This window comes from Prunus avium, chromosome 1 (genome assembly GCF_965620075.1).
Source record: "Prunus avium chromosome 1, drPruAviu1.hap1.1, whole genome shotgun sequence".
Lineage (NCBI taxonomy): Eukaryota > Viridiplantae > Streptophyta > Magnoliopsida > Rosales > Rosaceae > Prunus > Prunus avium.
In genome coordinates, this window is record NC_142284.1 from 24440776 (window position 1) to 24451194 (window position 10419).

A 10419-nucleotide genomic window follows, 5' to 3' on the forward strand; every position below is an offset into this window, starting at 1 on the left:
AAGGTTTAGGAAAAATAAAAAATAAAAAATAAAATGAATAAATAAGCAACTCATGGATGACCAGTTAAGGGCCTCAGAAAACACAGCCAGGGGATCCGGGAAGGTTGGAGGGGTCACAATGGTCCCGCTTAAAACCCAAACTTCTTAGACACCGAAGGTGTCGCCTAAAGAACTCCTAGACACTGTATTGACGGAGGTGCTCACTGGGGTTACCAAAAGTTAGCTTATATGAAATTTTTTTATTTTATTTTTATATTTATTTATTTATAAAAAGGAACAGAAACTTAAAATGACTAAAATAAAAACAAAACAAGTAAAGAGAAAGGATAGAAATGCTCCCCCTTGATGCGATTAGGTCGATTGCTACCAAGCACCTTCTTCTTGAACACATGGGTTGCCTCCCAAGAAGCGCCTTAGTTACTGTCTTGGCAAGACATTGTGCAATCAGCTAAGTTGATGGTACGAAGGGAAGTTGATCTACCACATGGCCAGTTTGGATGCCAGCTGAAACTCCCTCATAGAATGGCTTTAAACGTTGTCCATTTACTTTGAAAGTCGAGCCATCTTTAGGGTTTTGAATCTCCACAGCTCCATAGGGAGAAACATTGACCACGGTGAATGGGCCTTGCCATCTAGACTTCAATTTTCCTGGAAAGAGACGCAAACGTGAGTTAAACAAAAGAACTGACATACCTTTGGAGAACTCTTTCCGTTGAATGTTTCTGTCATGGTAACTCTTGGTTCGTTCTTTGTAAAGCTTTGCATTCTCATAAGACTCATGTCTAATTTCTTCCAATTCATTGAGCTGAAACTTTCTTGCATGGCCTGCCTTGTCTAGATCAAAATTTAACTTCTTGATGGCCCAAAAAGCATTGTGTTCAAGCTCCATTGGCAGGTGACAAGCTTTCCCAAACACAAGACGATAAGGGCTCATTCCAATGGGAGTCTTATATGCAGTCCTATAAGCCCATAATGAATCATTGAGCTTGGCTGCCCAATCTTTCCTTGTATTGTTCACCACCTTCTCCAGGATGTGCTTAATTTCTCTATTGCTTATTTCCACTTGACCAGAAGTTTGCGGATGATATGGTGTAGAGACTCGATGGGTGATGTTGTACTTTTTCATGAGTGCTTCGAATGGCTTGTTACAGAAGTGGCTGCCTCCATCACTAATGACAGCCCTTGGAGTACCAAACCTTGTGAAAATATTATCCTTCAAGAACTTCAGCACCACCTTATAATCATTGGTTTTGGTGGCTATGGCTTCCACCCATTTAGACACATAATCAACAGCAACAAGTATGTAAGTATAACCAAAGGAAGATGGGAATGGTCCCATGAAATCAATACCCCACACATCGAAGAGCTCCACAACAAGTATGTTATTCAATGGCATTTCATTCCTGCGACTTATGTTCCCCATCCTTTGGCACCTATCACACTTAACACAAAAATTAAACGCATCTTTGAATAGAGTGGGCCAAAAGAAACCAGATTGCAGAATTTTAAGTGCTGTTTTCTTAGCTCCAAAGTGACCTCCACAAGCCAATTCGTGGCTATGCCTAAGTATGCTTTCTTGCTCTTCTTCTGGAACACATCTTCTGATGAGTTGATCCGGGCAATGCTTGAATAAGAAAGGTTCATCCCAGACATAATGTTTCACCATGGAAAAGAACTTCTTCTTGTCCTGAGAAGTTAGATCATTTCTAAGAACACCACAAGTAAGATAATTAACAAGATCACTAAAAACTCACCAAATGACTCCTCCCACCATATTATGATGTTGCCCAAGTTTTGGGCTCGATCCGAAATCAATAGGTGTTGGAAATTGGACAATTCAAGTTCAACGGCAGTTCGTTCCTAATTGGAGTGGTTGGTGTATTCCATACTTCTAGCGTTTGGATTTCACTCAAAACTCACCAAATGACTCCTCCCACCATATTAAGATGTTGCCCAAGTTTTGGGCTCGATCCGACATCAATAGGTGTGAGAAATTGGACAATTCAAGTTGAACGGCAGTTCGTTCCTAATTGGAGTGGTTGGTGTATTCCATACTTCTAGCGATTGGATTTCACTCAAAACTCACCAAATGACTCCTCCCACCAAATTATGACGTCGCCCAAGTTTTGGGCTCGATCCGAAATCAATAGGTGTGAGAAATTGGACAATTCAAGTTCAACGGCAGTTCGTTCCTAATTGGAGTGGTTGGTTTATTCCATACTTATAGCGATTGGATTTCACTCAAAACTCACCAAATGACTCCTCCCACCATATTATGTTGTTGCCCAAGTTTTGGGCCCGATCCGAAATCAATAGGTGTTCCAAATTGGACAATTCAAGTTCAACGACAATTCGTTCCTAATTGGAGTGGTTGGTGTATTCCGTACTTCTAGCGATTGGATTTCACTCAAAACTCACCAAATGACTCCTCCCACCATATTATGATGTTGCCCAAGTTTTGGGCTCGATCCGAAATCAATAGGCGAGAGAAATTGGACAATTCAAGTTCAACGGCAGTTCGTTCCTAATTGGAGTGGTTGGTGTACTCCATACTTCTAGCGATTGGATTTCACTCAAAACTCACCAAATGACTCCTCCCACCATATTATGATGTTGCCCAAGTTTTGGTAACGATCCGAAATCAATAGGTGTTCAAAATAGGACAATTCAAGTTGAACGGCAGTTCGTTCCTAATTGGAGTGGTTGTTGTATTCCATACTTCTAGCGATTGGATTTCACTCAAAACGCACCAAGTGACTCCTCCCACCAAATTATGACGTCGCCCAAGTTTTGGGCTCGATCCAAAATCAATAGGTGTGAGAAAATGACAATTCAAGTTCAACGGCAGTTCGTTCCTAATTGGAGTGGTTGGTGTATTCCATACTTATAGCGATTGAATTTCACTCAAAACTCACCAAATGACTCCTCCCACCATATTATGTTGTTGCCCAAGTTTTGAGCCCGATCTGAAATCAATAGACGTTCCAAATTGGACAATTCAAGTTCAACGGCAGTTCATTCCTAATTGGAGTGGTTGGTGTATTCCGTACTTCTAGCGATTGGATTTCACTCAAAACTCACCAAATGACTCCTCCCACCATATTATGATGTTGCCCATGTTTTGGGCTCGATCCGAAATCAATAGGTGTTCCAAATTGGACAATTCAAGTTCAACGGCAGTTCGTTCCTAATTGGAGTGGTTGGTGTATTCCATACTTATAGCGATTGAATTTCACTCAAAACTCACCAAATGACTCCTCCCACCATATTATGTTGTTGCCCAAGTTTTGGGCCCGATCCGAAATCAATAGGTGTTCCAAATTGGACAATTCAAGTTCAACGGCAGTTCTTTCCTAATTGGAGTGGTTGGTGTATTCCATACTTCTAGCGATTGGATTTCACTCGAAACTCACCAAATGACTCCTCCCACCATATTATGATGTTGCCCAAGTTTTGGGCTCGATCCGAAATCAATAGGTGAGAGAAATTGGACAATTCAAGTTCAACGGCAGTTCGTTCCTAATTGGAGTGGTTGGTGTATTCCATACTTATAGCGATTGGATTTCACTCAAAACTCACCAAATGACTCCTCCCACCATATTATGATGTTGCCCATGTTTTGGGCTCGATCCGAAATCAATAGGTGTTCCAAATTGGACAATTCAAGTTCAACGGCAGTTCGTTCCTAATTGGAGTGGTTGGTGTATTACATACTTCTAGCGATTGGATTTCACTCAAAACTCACCAAATGACTCCTCCCACCATATTCTGATGTTGCCCAAGTTTTGGGCTCGATCCGAAATCAATAGGTGTTCCAAATTGGACAATTCAAGTTCAACGGCAGTTCGATCCTAATTGGAGTGGTTGGTGTATTCCATACTTCTAGAGATTGGATTTCACTCAAAACTCACCAAATGACTCCACCCACCATATTATGATGTTGCCCAAGTTTTGGGCTCGATCCGAAATCAATAGGTGTTCCAAATTGGACAATTCATGTTCAACGGCAGTTCGTTCCTAATTGGAGTGGTTGGTGTATTCCAAACTTCTAGCGATTGGATTTCACTCAAAACGCACCAAATGACTCCTCCCACCATATTATGACGTCGCCCAAGTTTTGGGCTCGATCCGAAATCAATAGGTGTGAGAAATTGGACAATTCAAGTTCAATGGCAGTTCGTTCCTAATTGGAGTGGTTGGTGTATTCCATACTTCTAGCGATTGGATTTCACTCAAAACTCACCAAATGACTCCTCCCACCATATTATGATGTTGCCCAAGTTTTGGGCTCGATCCGAAATCAATAGGTGTGCGAAATTGGACAATTCGAGTTCAACGGCAGTTCGTTCCTAATTGGAGTGGTTGGTGTATTCCATACTTCTAGCGATTGGATTTCACTCAAAACTCACCAAATGACTCCTCCCACCAAATTATGACGTCGCCCAAGATTTGGGCTCGATCCGAAATCAATAGGTGTGCGAAATTGGACAATTCAAGTTCAACGGCAGTTCGTTCCTAATTGGAGTGGTTGGTGTATTCCATACTTCTAGCGATTGGATTTCACTCAAAACTCACCAAACGACTCCTCCCACCATATTATGTTGTTGCCCAAGTTTTGGGCCCGATCCGAAATCAATAGGTGTTCCAAATTGGACAATTCAAGTTCAACGACAGTTCGTTCCTAATTGGAGTGGTTGGTGTATTCCATACTTCTAGCGATTGGATTTCACTCAAAACTCACCAAATGACTCCTCCCACCATATTATGATGTTGCCCAAGTTTTGGGCTCGATCCGAAATCAATAGGTGTTCCAAATTGGACAATTCAAGTTCAACGAGAGTTCATTCCTAATTGGAGTGGTTGGTGTATTCCATACTTCTAGCGATTGGATTTCACTCAAAACTCACCAACTGACTCCACCCACCATATTATGATGTTGCCCAAGTTTTGGGCTCGATCCGAAATCAATAGGTGTTCCAAATTGGACAATTCAAGTTCAACGGCAGTTCGTTCCTAATTGGAGTGGTTGGTGTATTCCATACTTCTAGCGATTGGATTTCACTCAAAACTCACCAAATGACTCCTCCCACCATATTATGATGTTGCCCAAGTTTTGGGCTCGATCCGAAATCAATAGGTGTGCGAAATTGGACAATTCAAATTCAACGGCAGTTCGTTCCTAGTTGGAGTGGTTGGTGTATTCCATACTTCTAGCGATTGGATTTCACTCAAAACTCACCAAATGACTCCTCCCACCATATTATGTTGTTGCCCAAGATTTGGGCTCGATCCGAAATCAATAGGTGTTCCAAATTGGACAATTCAAGTTCAACGGCAGTTCGTTCCTAATTGGAGTTGTTGGTGTATTCCATACTTCTAGCGATTGGATTTCACTCAAAACTCACCAAATGAATCCTCCCACCATATTCTGATGTTAACCAAGTTTTGGGCTCGATCCGAAATCAATAGGTGTTCCAAATTGGACAATTCAAGTTCAACGGCAGTTCGTTCTTAGTTGGAGTGGTTGGTGTATTCCATACTTCTAGCGATTGGATTTCACTCAAAACTCACCAAACGACTCCTCCCACCATATTATGTTGTTGCCCAAGTTTTGGGCCCGATCCGAAATCAATAGGTGTTCCAAATTGGACAATTCAAGTTCAACGGCAGTTCGTTCCTAATTGGAGTGGTTGGTGTATTCCATACTTCTAGCGATTGGATTTCACTCAAAACTCACCAAATGACTCCACCCACCATATTATGATGTTGCCCAAGTTTTGGGCTCGATCCGAAATCAATAGGTGTTCCAAATTGGACAATTCAAGTTCAACGGCAGTTCGTTCCTAATTGGAGTGGTTGGTGTATTCCATACTTCTAGCGATTGGATTTCACTCAAAACTCACCAAATGACTCCTCCCACCATATTATGATGTTGCCCAAGTTTTGGGCTCGATCCGAAATCAATAGGTGTTCCAAATTGGACAATTCAAGTTGAACGAGAGTTCATTCCTAATTGGAGTGGTTGGTGTATTCCAAATTTCTAGCGATTGGATTTCACTCAAAACGCACCAAATGACTCCTCCCAACATATTATGATGTTGCCCAAGATTTGGGCTCGATCCGAAATCAATAGGTGTTCCAAATTGGACAACACAAGTTCAACGGCAGTTCGTTCCTAATTGGAGTGGTTGGTGTATTCCATACTTCTAGCGATTGGATTTCACTCAAAACTAACCAAATGACTCCTCCCACCATATTATTATGTTGCCCAAGTTTTGGGCTCGATCCGAAATCAATAGGTGTGAGAAATTGGACAATTTAAGTTCAACGGCAGTTCGTTCCTAATTGGAGTGGTTGGTGTATTCCATACTTCTAGAGATTGGATTTCACTCAAAACTCACCAAATGACTCCACCCACCATATTATGATGTTGCCCAAGTTTTGGGCTCGATCCGAAATCAATAGGTGTTCCAAATTGGACAATTCAAGTTCAACGGCAGTTCGTTCCTAATTGGAGTGGTTGGTGTATTCCATACTTCTAGCGATTGGATTTCACTCAAAACTCACCAAATGACTCCTCCCACCATATTATGATGTTGCCCAAGTTTTGGGTTCGATCCGAAATCAATAGGTGTTCCAAATTGGACAATTCAAGTTCAACGACAGTTCGTTCCTAATTGGAGTGGTTGGTGTATTCCAAACTTCAAGCAATTGGATTTCACTCAAAACTCACCAAATGACTCCTCCCACCATATTATGATGTTGCCCAGGTTTTGGGCTCGATCCGAAATCAATAGGTGTTCCAAATTGGACAATTCAAGTTCAACGGCAGTTCGTTCTTAATTGGAGTGGTAGGTGTATTCCATACTTCTAGCGATTGGATTTCACTCAAAACTCACCAAACGACTCCTCCCACCATATTATGTTGTTGCCCAAGTTTTGGGCCCGATCCGAAATCAATAGGTGTTCCAAATTGGACAATTCAAGTTCAACGGCAGTTCGTTCCTAATTGGAGTGGTTGGTGTATTCCATACTTCTAGCGATTGGATTTCACTCAAAACTAACCAAATGACTCCACCCACCATATTATTATGTTGCCCAAGTTTTGGGCTCGATCCGAAATCAATAGGTGTGAGAAATTGGACAATTCAAGTTCAACGGTAGTTCGTTCCTAATTGGAGTGGTTGGTGTATTCCATACTTCTAGCGATTGGATTTCACTCAAAACTCACCAAATGACTCCACCCACCATATTATGATGTTGCCCAAGTTTTGGGCTCGATCCGAAATCAATAGGTGTTCCAAATTGGACAATTCAAGTTCAACGGCAGTTCGTTCCTAATTGGAGTGGTTGGTGTATTCCATACTTCTAGCGATTGGATTTCACTCAAAACTCACCAAATGACTCCTCCCACCATATTATGATGTTGCCCAAGTTTTGGGCTCGATCCGAAATCAATAGGTGTTCCAAATTGGACAATTCAAGTTCAACGAGAGTTCATTCCTAATTGGAGTGGTTGGTGTATTCCAAATTTCTAGCGATTGGATTTCACTCAAAACGCACCAAATGACTCCTCCCAACATATTATGATGTTGCCCAAGATTTGGGCTCGATCCGAAATCAATAGGTGTTCCAAATTGGACAACACAAGTTCAACGGCAGTTCGTTCCTAATTGGAGTGGTTGGTGTATTCCATACTTCTAGCGATTGGATTTCACTCAAAACTAACCAAATGACTCCTCCCACCATATTATTATGTTGCCCAAGTTTTGGGCTCGATCCGAAATCAATAGGTGTGAGAAATTGGACAATTTAAGTTCAACGGCAGTTCGTTCCTAATTGGAGTGGTTGGTGTATTCCATTCTTCTAGCGATTGGATTTCACTCAAAACAAACCAAATGACTCCTCCCACCATATTATTATGTTGCCCAAGTTTTGGGCTCGATCCGAAATCAATAGGTGTGAGAAATTGGACAATTCAAGTTCAACGGTAGTTCGTTCCTAATTGGAGTGGTTGGTGTATTCCATACTTCTAGCGATTGGATTTCACTCAAAACTCACCAAATGACTCCTCCCACCATATTATGATGTTGCCCAAGTTTTGGGTTCGATCCGAAATCAATAGGTGTTCCAAATTGGACAATTCAAGTTCAACGACAGTTCGTTCCTAATTGGAGTGGTTGGTGTATTCCAAACTTCAAGCAATTGGATTTCACTCAAAACTCACCAAATGACTCCTCCCACCATATTATGATGTTGCCCAGGTTTTGGGCTCGATCCGAAATCAATAGGTGTTCCAAATTGGACAATTCAAGTTCAACGGCAGTTCGTTCTTAATTGGAGTGGTAGGTGTATTCCATACTTCTAGCGATTGGATTTCACTCAAAACTCACCAAACGACTCCTCCCACCATATTATGTTGTTGCCCAAGTTTTGGGCCCGATCCGAAATCAATAGGTGTTCCAAATTGGACAATTCAAGTTCAACGGCAGTTCGTTCCTAATTGGAGTGGTTGGTGTATTCCATACTTCTAGAGATTGGATTTCACTCAAAACTCACCAAATGACTCCACCCACCATATTATGATGTTGCCCAAGTTTTGGGTTCGATCCGAAATCAACAGGTGTGAGAAATTGGACAATTTAAGTTCAACGGCAGTTCGTTCCTAATTGGAGTGGTTGGTGTATTCCATACTTCTAGCGATTGGATTTCACTCAAAACTCACCAAACGACTCCTCCCACCATATTATGATGTTGCCCAAGTTTTGGGTTCGATCCGAAATCAATAGGTGTTCCAAATTGGACAATTCAAGTTCAACGACAGTTCGTTCCTAATTGGAGTGGTTGGTGTATTCCAAACCTCAAGCAATTGGATTTCACTCAAAACTCACCAAATGACTCCTCCCACCATATTATGATGTTGCCCAGGTTTTGGGCTCGATCCGAAATCAATAGGTGTTCCAAATTGGACAATTCAAGTTCAACGGCAGTTCGTTCTTAATTGGAGTGGTTGGTGTATTCCATACTTCTAGCGATTGGATTTCACTCAAAACTCACCAAACGACTCCTCCCACCATATTATGTTGTTGCCCAAGTTTTGGGCCCGATCCGAAATCAATAGGTGTTCCAAATTGGACAATTCAAGTTCAACGGCAGTTCGTTCCTAATTGGAGTGGTTGGTGTATTCCATACTTCTAGAGATTGGATTTCACTCAAAACTCACCAAATGACTCCACCCACCATATTATGATGTTGCCCAAGTTTTGGGCTCGATCCGAAATCAATAGGTGTTCCAAATTGGACAATTCAAGTTCAACGGCAGTTCGTTCCTAATTGGAGTGGTTGGTGTATTCCAAACTTCTAGCGATTGGATTTCACTCAAAACGCACCAAATGACTCCTCCCACCATATTATGACGTCGCCCAAGTTTTGGGCTCGATCCGAAATCAATAGGTGTGAGAAATTGGACAATTCAAGTTCAACGGCAGTTCGTTCCTAATTGGAGTGGTTGGTGTATTCCATACTTCTAGCGATTGGATTTCACTCAAAACTCACCGAATGACTCCTCCCACCATATTATGATGTTGCCCAAGTTTTGGGCTCGATCCGAAATCAATAGGTGTGCGAAATTGGACAATTCGAGTTCAACGGCAGTTCGTTCCTAATTGGAGTGGTTGGTGTATTCCATACTTCTAGAGATTGGATTTCACTCAAAACTCACCAAATGACTCCACCCACCATATTATGATGTTGCCCAAGTTTTGGGCTCGATCCGAAATCAATAGGTGTTCCAAATTGGACAATTCAAGTTCAACGGCAGTTCGTTCCTAATTGGAGTGGTTGGTGTATTCCATACTTCTAGCGTTTGGATTTCACTCAAAACAAACCAAATGACTCCTCCCACCATATTATTATGTTGCCCAAGTTTTGGGCTCGATCCGAAATCAATAGGTGTGAGAAATTGGACAATTCGAGTTCAACGGCAGTTCGTTCCTAATTGGAGTGGTTGGTGTATTCCATACTTCTAGCGATTGGATTTCACTCAAAACTCACCAAATGACTCCTCCCACCATATTATGATGTTGCCCAAGTTTTGGGCTCGATCTGAAATCAATAGGTGTGCAAAATTGAACAATTCAAATTCAACGGCAGTTCGTTCCTAGTTGGAGTGGTTGGTGTATTCCATACTTCTAGCGATTGGATTTCACTCAAAACTCACCAAATGACTCCTCCCACCATATTATGATGTTGCCCAAGATTTGGGCTCGATCCGAAATCAATAGGTGTTCCAAATTGGACAATTCAAGTTCAACGGCAGTTCGTTCCTAATTGGAGTTGTTGGTGTATTCCATACTTCTAGCGATTGGATTTCACTCAAAACTCACCAAATGAATCCTCCCACCATATTCTGATGTTAAC